Genomic DNA, 14,744 nt, shown 5'->3' on the forward strand with positions numbered 1-14,744 from the left:
AGTCAGGACATGTAGCAGGTGATGCTGGTGTGGCCAGGTCCTGGAGGCAGACCTCTGTTCCTGCCCTAACCACCCCTGTTCCATGCTTCACCTCCCTTTCAAGGACCCAAAGTTCCCACCACCCCATAGCCAAGAAGCACAGTTCTGAAGAAGAGCATAGACTCCGAGGTACCTGGAAATACCACAGTTGCTGACTGCTCAGGTGCAAGGTACTTCTCTGAGCTACTTGATAAGGCAGGAATATGAAAAGTGAGGATGTGCATGTTCATCATTTGCACACGTACATGTTTGTGTATGATGTGTAGACAGCCTGGTTGGGCTCAGAGCAGGAAGCTTGTAGCCAGGGCTCTGAGATCAGACCACTTCCCTGAGACTCTTGTTACGACACCTCATTAAAACATAGTCTTTTCAGAAAGTCTGTGCCTAAAAGAAGTGGGGTTTCTCAGCACATCTGAGAAGATCCTCTATTTTGGTTTCCTCCATGAAGCCCACCATTCGGGGTCCTGGTTCAGAGTCAAGTGCTCCTGGCAAACATTTCTCAGGAAGTCTGTAGCAGTCAGCTCTGCAGGTGGAAGCTGGAGGCTGTCACCTCACAATGCCAGGCTTCCCTGTGCCAGAACAGTGGTGACGAGGCCAATGGAGATGCTGAGTCCTTGCCTCAAGATACCAAACTCATGCGTAATCTTGACATTCACAAAAATGAGTGGTCTGTATGCTCTTTTGACACGAAAGAGATGTATTCAGAGGTGGCTTTGTTACAAGGAAAACTATAGTATGACATCAGCCACCACAATTGTTCTTTTTTTTTTTTTTTTCAGAACTGGGGATGGAGCCCAGGACCTTGCGTGTGGTGGGCGAGCCTCTACCACTGAGCTAATCCCCAGTGCCAACCACTACAAATTCTAAGACTAAAAAGAATCTTCTTGTTTCTGCTCTTCATTTCTAGGTCTATAGGGTTTTTGGTTTTGTAAAAACAGGACCCATTGCAAAGCCAACAGGTAAGGGAGCCATGGGACCACTTGAAACCTCAAAATCTTCCTGCTCCAAAAATAACTGGTCTAATGCTTGTAGAAACTAAAGAGAAAATTAGACTGAAAACAAACCCAGGAGGGAGAAACTCTGCTTAAAAAGCTTAGTCTTGAGCCATTAGTTTCTTAGCTTATTTTAAATCCTTTTCAATATCCCATAATAATAATAGTTATTGATTGTATTGACTAGGTGAGAGAGAGAGAAGTTACAAAAATGTTTTACAGTGCAGACAACATCCATTGGGAAAAAACAAGAAGTGACCACTGCCTGGGTGCCCAGGACCCTAGCTCCTTCCATAGGGCCCATCTCACTGCAGGGCCATAACCTTCTGGTAGACCTGTCCACCCTTGAAATAAGGAAGGATGTGCAGGTCATTCGACTTTGTATACCTTCAAGTACCTAGACTACAATAGTCCTTCTATCAGTGCTTGTTGAATAAAGAATTATCTAGTTCAAATAATACATGGTTGGTTATTATCAGATCATTGATTCCTAGGATCGATGTGCATGGTAGAGGCACTGAGATAATGCTGGGAAGACAGAGCTCAACATGATAGGTCGGCATCACCAAAGAGGTTTAAGCTTAGTGGGGAAGACAGAGCTGCTTTCAGAACAAGTACAAAAGCCTTCTTGTGGGGATTGAGGGGCCACGGTGGGACGTGGTGGGAGGTGTGGTGTTGAAAACAATTTTTCCAGGGGAATTAGGAGAAATTTGTGCAGGAAAATGGATAGGTGTTCACAAGACAGGGAAAAAGAGAGGCATTTTAGGAATAAGGAAGAAGGTGAGGCTGGGTGTGGCGGTGCATGCCTGTGATCCCAGCCACTGCAGAGGCTGGAGCAGGAGGATAGTGGGTTCAAGGCCAGGCTAAGCAACCTAGTGAGCCTCTCTCTCAAAAACAAATCAAATCAAAACAAAACAAGATGTGGGGACTAGTTTGGCCCATCTGTAAAATATGAAAATATAGCAGTTGATGGGTGAGGTCCCCTGGGATCTGTTGTGGCCATTGCCAGCCACTGTGGAGGGAGACTGTGCCAGGCTGAGGGGCTTCCCTTCACCCAGAGGAAGGAGAGACTTATGAAGGACTTCAGGAGGAAGTGGTGACAGGGTGTGTGCCCTGTCCATGGTGTGGGGGATTAAATAGTATGAGAGGCTAGAGAGGAGTCTGCCACAGGGTGGGCAAGATGCTGGAGTCCTCCATCACCCAGGGCAAGGGAGTTATAAGGAAGATGAAGGAAGAGGAGGGCACAGGTCAGAGGTGAAGGGAGAGCAGAGACAAAGGGCAAAGGGGGGCATCTGGCAGCCAACCTCCCTCCCAGCTTGTGGCTTGAGTGGCCTCGGGGATGGTGGAAACTCACTAACAGGAAACTGCAGGAGGAGTGGCTAGCAGCGTGGGCATGTTGGGGTGGAGAGCACAGTCCTTCTGGGGCACCTGCCTGTGCTTTGTAGGGGGTGCAATGGGAGGCGCTGGCTGTGAAGGCTGAAACCACTAGACAGTGAAACCCCTTCTCAGGAGGATGGAGCCAGGCTTCCGGTGGCACCCAGGAAGCGCTGGCTTCCGAAGGGCAGTGAGAATGGGCAGCCAGAGCCAGCTGGTGGGAGAGCTTCGGAGAGAGGCTGTCATTTTTCCCCAAATGGACGGGGATTCCCATACATAAAATGAAGGCTACTCCTGCCCCGTTTCTGAAGATGCATCTCTGGTTTACCTTGTAGGACAACCACTAAGGAATGTCACAGTTCTGACTTTCCCCAAGAACAGCGAGGCTATACTGCACAGCACTGAGCATTGGAGAGCTGAGTTGCTGTCCTTCAGTTCTGTAGCCAGTGTCTGCAACAGGCCAGCTCATCTCAGGTGGCTCTCAGCATTAATTGGCCAGTCTTTTCCTGTCCTTGACCTTCCCCATGTGTAGCCAGGGGCATGGGTGCTCCTTGTGGGGAGGGGTGGAACCTGCTCCCAGACATTACATTTAAAGAAAATCAGGTGGACTTTCTGCCTATCAATTACCTTTGAAACCACTTGGAGTCCATCTCTGCCATATTATTAAATGGCCCGCCAAGGGATTAAGTGCCCCTATCTGCAAAAGCATCTCAAAGCCACAGGTGTGTGGTCTTTTGCCATCTCAAGGAGTCACATCTTGATAACACCTGCTGTGACTCCAAATCCCCCAGAGTTCATATTTTTTAAAAAACACAGACACAAGTGCATGTGCACATGGACACAACACACACCCTTCCAAGAACTCACAGAACCTGGGCAATGTGGAGATCACTTTACTGTGAAAACTAAAATAAACAGCAGTTTCTCTCCTGATAGGAAAATTCATGTTCAGTAAATAGAAAATTCCTTTCACCTTTTGCTTTTCCCAAATTCACTTTCTAATGCGCACTCGCCCAGCTCCTGAGCAGATGAAGCTGGCTTGTAATCTTCTAGGTTAATAACGTTAGACACGTGTTGCTTGTACAGGTGGTCTCTGGAAATTTTCTAGTCTTTCAGAGGCTGCTTCCTCCCTAGTTCATCAGCCAGAACCAGTCATGGTCTCACTGTGATTGCAAGCGCAGTGAGGGATGCCGGGATGGGGAGGGTGGCTGGAGGACAAACCCAACTCCCAAGGCTCCAGCTGCTCCCTAGAGTGGAGTGTGCACCAGCTGGCTTGATTTTTCTTGTTTACTGTCCGACAGTAGGAGGGAAAGAAAAATGGGAGGAAATACGGCAGTATATCCCATTTACAATTTTATCTTTACATGTGCTTCCATTTTTATCTCTATACACTTCTGGACTTTTCCACTGACAAGAGACAATAAATAAAATAATATGACAGGTTGACAAATAATCCGGCAGTTTCTTTTCTTCACATTTATAACGTATTTGAAAACTTGTACATTTGGAAATGAATGGAATGTAACAAAGAATATATTTTCATCGGCTTTTTACTGGGCAGAGAAAAATGAAGGTGACAAGAGGCAACTCCACAGTTGGCTGACTTATTTATTTATTTATTTTAGGACGAGCATGAATTGATAAACCATAAAGGACTGTGGATTTAGGAACTGCATGATTAGACACTAGAGTGACCCAAATATCTGATTCAAGAGACAATGGCTGAGAAAGTGCCATGTATTAACATTCACAAATGCATAATCTACCACTTAATAGAAGAACCACACTCCACAGAATGACTGCGACCAAACGCAGTTAGTTGGGCATCAGAGATGTGAGATGGTACTTTTCATGAGACCACATCAGTTTCTCAAATGGAGTTCCCAAATTAATGAGAATTAAGGAGGCACAGTAACAGGGAACTTTGAGCTTTGTTAGGAAGTGCCCTTGAACCAGTCTGCCAAGCATGCACATCTGGGCATGCAGCTGATGCCCATCGAGGCCATTAGCAAGGACAATGGGAATCTGCAGGCTGAGCTGGCATGGTCTGTGTTGCCCTGGTCCTCCTCCACCTCCAGCCATGGGAGCTTTGTGGCAAGAAGTTCCTTTAAAAGTTGATCTCACTCCAGTCAGAATGGCAATTATCAAGAATGCAAGCAACAATAAATGTTAGCTAGGATGTGGGGGAGAAAGGTCCACTCATACATTGCTGGTGGGAATGCAAATGGGTGCAACAATTGTGGAAAGCAGTATGGAGATTCCTTAGAAAAACTGGGATGGACCCACCATTTGATCTATTATCCCACTCCTTGGTTTGGACCCAAAGGACTTAAAATCAGCATATTACATTGACTCAGTCACATCAATGTTGATAGCACCTCAACTCACATTAGCTAAATTATGGAACCAACCTAGGTGCCCTTCAACAGATGAATGGATAAAGAAAATGTGCGTGCGTGTGTGTGTGTGCGTGCGTGTGTGTGTGTGTGTGTGTGCATATATATATGAATATCATTCAGCTTTAAAGAAGAATGAAATTATGACATTTGCTGGTAACTGGATGGAGTTGGAGAATATCATCATAAACAAAATAAGCCAATCCCCCCAATCAAAGACTAAATATTTTCTCTGATATATGGATGCTAATTCACAATGGGGGGTTGGGGGCTAGAAAAGAAGAGTTACTTTAGATTAGGTAGATGGGAATGAAGGGAGGGGAGGGGGTATTGGGGTAGGAAGCATAGTAGAGTGAAACAGACATTATTACCTATGTACATATATGACTGCATGACCGATGTGATTTTACAACACGTACAATCAGAAAAATGAGAAATTATACTCCATTTATGTATGACCTATCCAAGTGCATAAATGCATTCTACTGTCATGTATAACTAGTTAGAACAAATTTTTTAAAAAGTTGAAAGGAGAAACACAAAACATTTAGAGGTTCGTCAAAGGGCAAGTCTTCTTAGATCTGTAGGACAAGTCCTTGCATTTAATAAAATGCCATAGAGGGGTCAAAGCCAACTGTGAAACTTTTTAGATAATGTCCACAAGACCTTCATTTTAAATGCAATGGTTAGGAAGAGGAGTGAGGACCTCCTGGCTGATGACCTCTCTTCTGCAGGCTGAAGGCTGTGACAAGGCCCGTCCCTCTGTCCTCTGCTTTGCCTTCCCCTTCCACTTCCCACTTGCTGGGCTTGCTTTGTTTGTGTCTGTCTCCCCTGGGAGGCAAGACCACCAGTGTCGGCATTGTCACCTGTCCTGCTCCACGCATGGTCCCAGGACGTAGAAGTGCCTGACGTACAGTAGGTGTTCAATCAATGTTTGTTGCATGAACACAAAGGAAGTCCTGGGGACAAATCTCTCCTCCTGGGTCACGGGAGAACCCTGTGGGCCCATGGTAATATGCTGACCTGACTCGTCTTCACATCCTGGGGCTGTCTCATTCAGAAATGCCCTGGCCTCTCCTGGGCACTGCACAGCAGCTTCCTTGACACACTGGCCAAGACCAGGTGCCAGGTGACCATAGCCCGGCAGTTCTCCTTCCCAGTTCCAACATACTGGAGGAGAAGCAGCTCCTAGCCACCTGGCTTTCTCAGACTGCCCCCGCTCTCCTCTGATCTCCTTTCCTACCTCCTCTCCACTCCTCTGCAGCCTCCTTAAATCCCACCCATCCAGGAAGCCCAGAGAACACCTCACCGCCTCCACGCAGGCTCCCAGTTCCCAATTAAAGTACTCTTCCCTCTTTTTACTTGTGGTACACTTCTTTCTGTTGGGATTAAATACACATGAAATTCATCACCTCAACTTTTTGAGTGCACAGTTCAGTGGCATTAAGCACATTCACATTTCCATGCAACCGCCTCATCTTTTCCATCATCTCAAACCTTCTGTTCCCAGTACATACCAAGTCCCCATTTTCCCTCCCCAGGCCTGGCAACCACTGTTCTGCTTGCTCTCTCTGTGAATTTAACTACTCAAGGGGCCTCATACAGAAGGAATTTTGTGGTATCTGTTCTTTTGGGTCTGGTTTCTTTCATTTACCAGGATGTCTTAAAGGCTCATCCATGTTTCAGCAAATGTCAGCATTTCCTTCATTTTTAAGGCTGAGTACTATTCCATTGTGTGTATATATCACCACCCATTCATCTGTCAAGGAGCACTTTGGTTTCTTTTGCCTTTTGGTTATTGTGAATAATACTGCTATGGATGTGGCTGGACAAATATCTGTTTAATTCTCTGTTCTCAGTTCTTTTGGGTATATATTCAGAAGTAGAATTGCCAGATCATATGGTAATTTCTTGTTTAAAGTTTTGAGGAGCTACCATATGGTTTCCACAGTGAGGGCCTCATTACCGGTTCCCATCAGCAATGCATGAGGGTTCCGATTTCTCCATATCTTTGCCAACACTTGTTGGTTTCTGTTATTTTCTGATTTTATTAATTGCTATCCCACTGGGTATGAAGTGATATCTCACTGTGGTTTTAATTTGCATTTCCCTGATGATTAGTGATGTTGAACATCTTTTCTTGTACTTACTGGCCATATGTTTATCTTTGGGGGGGAAATGTCTGTACAAGTTCTTTGTCCAGTTTTAAAAATCAGGTTGTTTGTTTTCTGTTGTCAAGTTGTAGGAATTCTTTATGTATCTTGGGTACTAATCCCTATAAGATACATGATTTGCAAATACTTTCTCCCATGCCATGGGTTACTTTTTCATTCTGTTGATAGTGTCCTTTGATGAACATAAATTTTTAATTTTAATTTTTGCTTTTGATTCCTGTGCTTTTGGAGTCATAGCAGAGATCACTGCCACATCCACCATCATGAAGTGTTCCTTCTATGTTTTCTTTTAAGAGTTTTATAGCTGTAGGTCTTACATCTGGGCCTTCAATCCATTTTGAGTTCATTTCTGTAAACTATGTAAGGTGTGCCACGGCAAGGCTAACAGGCCAAGTGCCCTGTGAAACCTCCTTCCAACCAAAGGGATGTGAGCTGATGAAAAAGTACTCTTGTTTTCTCCCCTCAGCTGAGCAACACTGAAGTGACTCCCTGAGGTCACCAGGGGACTAAGGCCTAGCTACTCCCTACAGAGAACAGGCTCACTAATGCACATGGTTGCCATCTTTACTTTAACCCCACCTCTGGGATCACCTCTGAACAAGTGATTGCACATACATCTCTGAGTTCACATACTCTGAAGGTCAGACTGGAGCCCATCTTGTCAACCAAGTGCATTCATATGTGTAATATTTGCCTCATTCCCTGTAAACTTGAAGGTTCATGATTCTTGGGAACTCCTGAATGCTTCAGAGCATCTGGCAAACAGTAAGTGCCTACTAGATGTTAGCTAAATTGAATGGCTCTAACTTTGCATTTTCCAAGTAGATACTGGCACTATTCCTAAGACTTCCAAGTCAAGAGTTTCTCTTGCATGTGCCAGGACAGCAGCTAGCTCTGCTCCTGAGAAATGTTTGTGATGATCTGCCAGGTTCAAAATTCCTGCTGAAAATCAGATGTTCTTTACAGAGCATGGGATTCACAAATAGTATCTGTAACTAGAAACGAATCTTTAATAGATAAACCAAGAACAAAGAAATTCAATCTTCAGTCCCTGAAGAAAACAGAACATTATCTTAACAAATGTTTTGAGCACATGAGAGAAAGAAAAAGAAAAAAGGAGATAAATAAGAGGGAAAGGGTCACAGCCTGTTCAGAGAATATCTTGAATGCTGCAATTATGCCCCCTCCTTAAAATACAAGAAAGATCTTTAGAAAACCACACTAAATTGCAGTTATTTTCTCTTGCTGCAGACCTACGGTTCAGCTCACAGACCAGAAAGTACAGTAATCGGAGCCAGAGGCAAATGTACCTTCTAGCCATAGAGAAGCCTGCTTAGGAAGACTTGCTGCTAGTGATCGCTCCCAAGGCTGGTGCTTTTTCAAAACTTTGCTGAATGGGAATGAAATAAAATAAAAACCTTTATATTTAATACCCTCCATGCAAAAACCACAAAAAAATCAAGGGGGCCAAGATTTGGAGGACATGGTTCTCGGGGTTCCAATTCTCAACCAGAAGAGGTGCCCCAGAGACCAACAGATGACTTCCCTTTGATTTTTCATATCTTAAGTAAAACCAAAGCTTCAAAATTTAGAAATCTACAACAGAATAAAATTCCTCATTTGCATAGTGAGTCATAAAACTGAAATGCTGAAAGGTGGTGATACTGGGAACTCAAGAGATCGTTAATCTATTACACAGCATTTCCTTTTCTTAAACACCCCACCTTAAATGCAAATGTTCACACAAATACACTGAACATTGCCTCTGCCCAGTTTTTAGATAACCTATTTCTTATTTCTGCTTCTTTGAGGAGGGCAAACTCTGAGTCTGACAATTTTACAGGATTTCTATCCTAACCAACATAAAGCAACCGTGAGTACTCAATGTTCCAAGCAATAAACACTAAGCAAACAGCCTGATAGCCAACCAGCCCTTCAACCACATCATTCCAAAGTAAGTCCAGGAATGAAAGGAAATTCTGTTTTCTGACACCAGGATCCAGGCATGCTTCTCTCTGGAGGATGGGGCAGGGATTCTGCCCTACCTCCTCCAGGTGTGCCTGGCCAGGCTGTATCCTCTACCATATGGCAGAAGCAACTGCTGCTAGTACTCCAAGCACACTCTGGGCTCAGTCTCTTTATGGGTATTTATCATCCTGAGTGGAGAGCCCTGATCCTGAGAAGGATAAAGACTCAGGCTCAGCACACATGGCTACAGAACTGTGCCATAGTAAATGTGAGCACACAGGTGAGGCCAGAGTAGGGGTCCTGGCTCCTTACTCGACCTTTTTCACTTTAGCGCACACATGTGTGTGTCCATTTCTGGAAACTGGGAGCATGGCAAACTGGACCACAGCATAAGCCAGGACACAGGATGCTTTAAGAATGTAGAATGAAAGCTCATAACTGTGGAGGAATGTCCCCTTTTGTTTTCTCAGCTCTTTTCCTTTTGTTAGAAGTTGCTATATCAGAATTACCCTTGGGTGTCACAACAGAGGTACAAACAAATCAGGATATCTTAAGAGAGGAAAATATTTCTTCTCCTGTCTGCTCTGGCTTCCTTTAAATGAATAAAGTCAGTCCCACAGTGCAGGAACAGAGTACTCTGCTAGAACAAGACATTTTCTGATATGACCCAAGGTTATCTATTTAAACCAACCAGTTCTCCACTCAATCTGCTATGAAGCAAGCATTTTTCCCCCCTTTTTTTTTTATAAAATGTCAACAAATCTCACTTATATTTTGGTCTAAAATCAACACCAACAATAAATCTAAGGTTTGTGAGAGAGTGGGAGAGTGCGTAGAACTGAAGCTATGTGTGCAGAATTAAATGTATCAAAACACAACCAAGATCCTTCCTAAGATACACACTTACAGATACATAACCTGGAATAGGACCCGGAGGCAAGGGTGTTGCTGTTAGAAACACAAGGAGTCTGTTCACATGGATCAGAAGGCAGGTGAATGTTTATGTGATTGTCCAAATACATGAAGGAGCTGGTGAGTGTGGACCTACTGGAAACGCGGAGGGCTGATGGCTGCTTTGCAAATCTGAATGCGCAGACTATAATTCACACTGTGAACACAGAGCGCATTTCAGACACTGAGCAGTTTCATGCAGTTTTAAAGCAGGGTGGGTGCTAGGCTTTTTGTGAGGCAGCATGAATAACGGACTTTTGGAGAATTTATAGAAAATCCAGAGGTAACTATGGCAAATCATTTCAATAGGCATCTTCACCAAACCTCTCCCGAAGCTCCCAATAAAAGGATGTCATCTGTTTATTTAAAAATGTGACTTAGTCTCCATTAAATCCATAGAAAAGCTCAATGTAGATAGCAGACTGTCCTATGGGAGGGAACAAGGAGGGACGGCACGTGCCTATAGACCAGGCATGGACCTGACTCAGCAAGAAGTAGTAATGCTGGGGTGCTAAAAGGCAAGGAGTGGGCAACCACAGGGCCAGAGAGGCAGGCGGAGACATGGGACCAGGGATAGGACTTCTCTGCAACATGGCCACGTTCAGAGACTCAAGAAAACATCAGAATGCAGTGGAACTTCAGCCTGCAGAGGGGGAAGCAGGTGGAAGAGGGTTGATCTTTGGACATGGAGAGGTCAAGAGAAGACTGATACAGGCAAGGGAATGATCAAAATATGAGCGCCATGGAGATTGTGAGGGAAAGACTGCTAGAGGGGGCTAAGGAGTTGGGTGGCCAGGGCCACACCAGGCATCGCTGAAGCAAAGGGCAGGAAAGGTGGAAGGGAAAGAAGGCTGTGAATGGAACTGAAGGCCCCACAGCATGACACATTCAGAGATTACTGACAGGGAAACTGACTAACAGGTAGGTTATGTACCCAACATCATGTGGCCACTAACAGCAGAGCCAGGATGTAAACCCAAGGCTTTGTTTTTGGCTGGAATCTGCGCTCTCAACTACCTTGCATCCTGACTCTGATGAGGAGGCTAAGGCGAATCCACATGAGTTACACAGATGGAAGCTCATGGGGAGGAGAAGGCAGAGACTCTGCAGCCAGAATTGTTGACTGAAGTTGAACTCAGGCTGATCCTCCTGGAACACACTGTCATCATGTGCAGACCCTGACAACTGCTCTGCTACCTGTCAATTCAAGCCTAAACTTTTGACTGGGTCAGGATATGTTAGGCTCACTGACATTTTGAGTTCTCTTCCTGGCACAAGGGGAGGGTCATCCATTCCTGTCCCCTAGAAGGCAGGTGTAGCCAATGGATCTGGTTTGAAATGTGAGTGGAAGGGACCTGCGTTACTTCCCTGTGGACACATTCAAGGTGCATCAGTGCCCATGTACCTGATGCAGTGAGCCCGAAGACACCTGTGGAGAGGGCTGCATCGGGAACGGGCATGTAATTGGGCTGGGTCCCAGTGCCTCCTTGCCTCGCCCCACACTGATGTGATGTGAATGAAAAAGCAACTCTTTTTTCAAGCCATGAGACGACTCTCGGCTGTCTTTATCTGGGCATACTGACTGACAAGAACCCCACCCAAAAGTCCAACTTCATTTTGCACTTTTCTCCAGTCCCTCCCCAGCTCAGGTCATGCTGGTTTCCCACTGCTCTGTTTGCTTGGTACCCCCATCCCAGCTCTGTGCCAGGCTCATTTCAATACCACCCACTGCCAGGTGACCTCAACAGTCATCCAGTATACAAACTGTGCCATCCTTCAATCCCACCTCCTCCCAAACTTTGCCTAATCACTCAAATCTTTTCCTCCAAATCCCTACAACTCTCACGGAGACAACACCTCAGTGAATGTTGTGTACAAAGGAATCGGGAAGAGCAGCCCTGCTGCTGTCCCTGAATGCAACAGAGTCCTGAAACTGACCTCCAAAACACTCATGGGGGAAAACAGCAGAACAAAAACAAGAGAGCCCGTCAATATGTTCCTTATAGGTTCAGGCAGACTTATGAGATGCAAGTTAGACATTTTGAGAAAGACTCATAAAACTCATCAGGCAAGTGGACAAGTGAGCACAGTGCCTAGATAGAGATCGGTCCTGCTCCAATGGGGGCACAGAACCAGAAGCAGGTGTGTAAGACCAGCCTGTCAGTTTACCAAGTCTGAAGTCTGTATAGCCAGTGATGGAACCTGGTGGCAAGCAAAACACTGAGGACAAACACAGGCCCACTCCACCCAGACAGTGGTTAAGCAGCAAGAGTGAAGATAAACGTAGGGGTGTCTGACCCATTATAAAAATTCAAGGCAGCCTAGTCTTGTTTGAGGAATGTTCCTAGATGTCTGGAGTTGGCATTGGAATGGAAAACTGTGTCCACCGTGTCCTGTGGTGACTGTGAAAGGAGTATTGAAGGGGCAGGGAGTTGGGTCTAGTGAGGCACATTCTACATTCTCAGATGAGTCAACCTCGTGCAGCATACAGTGCGAGTGGGTGTCGGCCGCCTGTGTCCAGATGCCAGTGTGCCACACAGCTGTTTGAATTTGGACACGTTCCTAACCTCGGTTTCCTCATGGCTTGAGCTGGATGGTCCCACCTGCCCAAGAGGCTGCTGAGGATGCGAGGGTATAGGCGAGAGCATGTGAGGGTCAGGACCCAGCCGGGTGCAGAGGGAAGGTGTGCTCAGGGTCCTTGCTGCCATCTCTGTCACTGTCCTAGCTGTTGTTTTTCTTCAAATTACTGGCATTTCCAGAGAAAATACATTGATTCTACTGCTGAGTAGAAGGAACGTTAGATAAAATCAGTTCTACATTTTCATAATTCTTGACCTAAACTGTTTTTGCCACACTTTAGCAGTTTCCTTTTTTATTAAAAAAGTTTCATCACCATAATCAAATAATATTTGCACGTGTAGATAAAATGTGCATACATTAATATAATTAACTTGTGAAAGGTTTTTAATTAAGTTGTAGAATTGAGGCATTTCAAACTAAATACTATTATTAGCTCACTGAGGGTAATTTTATACTGAAAAAAATAAAGCAAAGATTTGTTCAATTATCTACAGAATTCAGACCAAAAAATCCACTTGTACTTTAATCAACAAGCTTGGCAGCCCTGATGGTTCTGGATACAGTAGATAATGACTATAATTTATACTGGCTAAGAATTCTATTAATTTTCCTATATCTTTTTGAAGTTATATCATTAATTGTTATTAATGCTTCCTAATCAAGACAGAGCCAGTCACTGAAACAATTAACCTGCTTCTGAAGGTGCAAATAGAAAGATAATTCATCAATTTCCTAATGTTCTTCCTCTGCTGCAACACCAGCCTAGCTTTTCTCACTGAATACTCTTCTACTAAGGACCCACAGCAGCTGCTTCAGCAATCAAGAAAAAACAAAGAATGTGTTCATTTATAAAGGTCATTCCTGTAGCTCTGTGGTGAGGAACAATCATTGTTAACTTGGGAAAGAACCTCAGTCATAACCACAATTTCCACTATCTAAAGACATTCAATGAGCTAGATTCCTGCAAAGAAATATTCTTCAAAATCCAATTTATTTATGAAATTTGAGGGTATTGTTTTTACTGCTAAGCAATATTCTCTAAAGTGACCTACGTATGTCCAGACAAACCAGTTGGACAAAATAGCAGAAGACAAGGCAGATGAATCCTTTCTTGCAACTGGCATTGGTTGAGTTTGGCCATTAGCCATGGTAAACCCTGTGCCTTCAGAAGAACAGTGCCAAGAGGATTCAAAGTGCCTTGGAGTCTAAGTTCTGGCTCTTCCTCTCACTAGCTCTCTCACCCTGAACAGCAAAGTTCTCTTTACCACATGACAAAGGGGCTATGCCTGTTTTACAAAGTCATTACAAGGACTAAATAACATATGCTAGGTGCAGATAATGCTGCAGCTAGCATGCAGCAGATACTCAATAAAGTACATACCCCATAATATGTAACCAAAAATAGGAGGGAAACCAAAGAACCCACCACTTGCTGAATGAAAAAATTCTAATTCAATAAGTCATGCCATTACTTTGGAATGTTATATATTTTTAAATGGATTCTCAGATACTGACATGTCCAGAACCTTTTTACATTGAGTGCAATGTCAGAATTGGTTCAGTAAGATCTCACAAGCAAATTCTCCCACATCCCAACTATTAAATCTAAGTCAGTGAAAAGTGTTGGTCTCTAACTGCCCATTGCAAAAAATGAGTGCCAAAGGAAATCAATGGGTGGACAGAATTTGGTATTAGATGTACTGAGGGGCTTCAAATTAGGCCCTAAGGGTGACCAGGCTATTGGGGCAGACTTTAAGAATAAGTTCTTGGAAGTTCTGTTGGAAATCTGGCTCCTGCCTGTCCTCTCTACTAATGGGAAAAGGATTATCATTCCTGTTTTACGGATAGGAACAGTTGATACAGGAGAAGTCAAGCAATTTGGCCAGTTTCACGGTTCCCAGTAGTTGAGACAGAATGTAAACCCAGATCTGCATGCCACCAGGGCCTGTGTTCTTAAACCCCACATTTCATTGTTCCTTGGAAAGCTTTGGCTTGGATGTGACAGACTGTGCTTTAGGGGTGAATCTGAAATCAAAACAATTTAATGACATTTCTCTCAAACCAACCTAGAGAAAATCAGGAAAAGATGATAGAAACAGGTTTAACATCTGATAGACAAACATAACACACCAACATTTACTGAACACCCCCTATGTGCCAGACCTCATGCTAACTGCCATACTGTCCTTGTCAATGCTGGCAATAACCCTAGTGGAGTTCATTATCCCTGGCTGAGAGTAAATGAGTCAGTTAAGGGTCCTTTGAGGTGA

At 44.3% G+C, this 14,744-nt stretch overlaps 1 protein-coding gene across 3 annotated transcripts in view; it reads right to left on the minus strand.

Annotated features, from left to right (window-relative positions):
- Window positions 1–14,744, minus strand: part of SDK1 (sidekick cell adhesion molecule 1) — an 871,941-nt gene that overhangs the window by 243,064 nt on the left and 614,133 nt on the right. The window lies entirely within an intron of this gene.

Source organism: Sciurus vulgaris (assembly GCF_902686455.1).
Source record: "Sciurus vulgaris genome assembly, chromosome: 18".
In the NCBI taxonomy this organism is placed as follows: Eukaryota; Metazoa; Chordata; class Mammalia; order Rodentia; family Sciuridae; genus Sciurus; species Sciurus vulgaris.